This window comes from Belonocnema kinseyi, chromosome 7, assembly GCF_010883055.1.
Source record: "Belonocnema kinseyi isolate 2016_QV_RU_SX_M_011 chromosome 7, B_treatae_v1, whole genome shotgun sequence".
NCBI lineage: Eukaryota > Metazoa > Arthropoda > Insecta > Hymenoptera > Cynipidae > Belonocnema > Belonocnema kinseyi.
Window position 1 is genome coordinate 87,646,401 of NC_046663.1, and position 1,294 is coordinate 87,647,694.

Consider the following 1,294-nt stretch of genomic DNA (forward strand, 5'->3'; position numbering starts at 1 on the left):
TCTCTTTCTTTTCATTCTCCTTGGCTATGATGTTTTTGTCAGCTGATGCCGAAAATTCGATAACGAACATGGTTCACTTCTCGAAGTCAAGAAGAATCATGTCAGGCCTCGAGTGAGCAACAGAAACAATCGTCGAGAATATAAAGTTCCAGTATGCGTGGCACTTCCCATTCTCGACAATTGACTCAATTTCCCCAGAGACATTTAGAGAAGCGATATTAAGGTGAATGCCGTAGGAGTGACAGAGATGGTAATAAAGCACTCTTAGTGCCGCATTGTGCCTTTGAATGTAGGTCGTTCCCGCGTGAGTTGGACGACTAGATAGTATGTGAGCTAAATGCTCGGGGTGTGCATGGCACGCCCTGCAGCTATCATCGGGAATGTCTTGTCTCAAAATGTGGCAACGGTATGTTAAGGTGGAAATGACACCGTCTTGGCATGAAAAAATGAAACCCTCTGTACCAGACTTCAATCCGGGCGATTTAAGGAAAGCAAACGTTAGCTCACAAGACATTGACTGATCCTTCACATTTCTGTGGAAGATAACGTGCATCCTCTTATCGAGGAGCTGTTCACGAAAGTTTTTCTCTTGTGCTTTCTTAATCCGGGCTTTCAGGAGTGAGTACTCGAGATAGATAAGATTTGATGCATTTTGCTCACCCCTAATACTGAAGTCAAGTACGAGTGTTTCAGAAGCCTCCTCCGCCGCTTTGTACAGAAATGCTCCTTTGCCCACTTCTTCGTGATTCCTGACCATTTTAAGAAGAGGGTCTCTTCCATTTGCAACTACATGTGCTGTACCCAGAATACTCCTGTTGTGAAGACATTCAAGACTCAATATTACGCGACCCCCTTGATGGCGTGACATGCACAGTCGCGGAACGGAAGACTTAAGATGCATGCTTTTGTCCACGTGCATAACCTTTCTTGTCCCGATATCAAGAGATTTGAGCTCGTTCTTCGTCCATGGAACTACTCCAAATGAATAGAGTAGTACCGGGACGGCAAGCATGTTCGTTGCAGATACTTTATTTCTTGCCGATAGTTCGGAAGACCAAATCTGTTGGATGAGACGTTTGTATCTGCTTCGGAGAGTATCCTTTATAGATGTCACATCCTGAATGCGGCTCTGTGATACGCCCAGGTATGTATAAGTCTCTCCAGCGCAAAGGTGTCGTATGGCGCTTCTATAAACGAGCTCAGGATCTTCAGGGATGCCATTAAGTTTTCCTCACTTCAAATAAACCTTGGCGCATTTGTCTAACCCAAATTCCATTCCAATTTCCTTAGTATA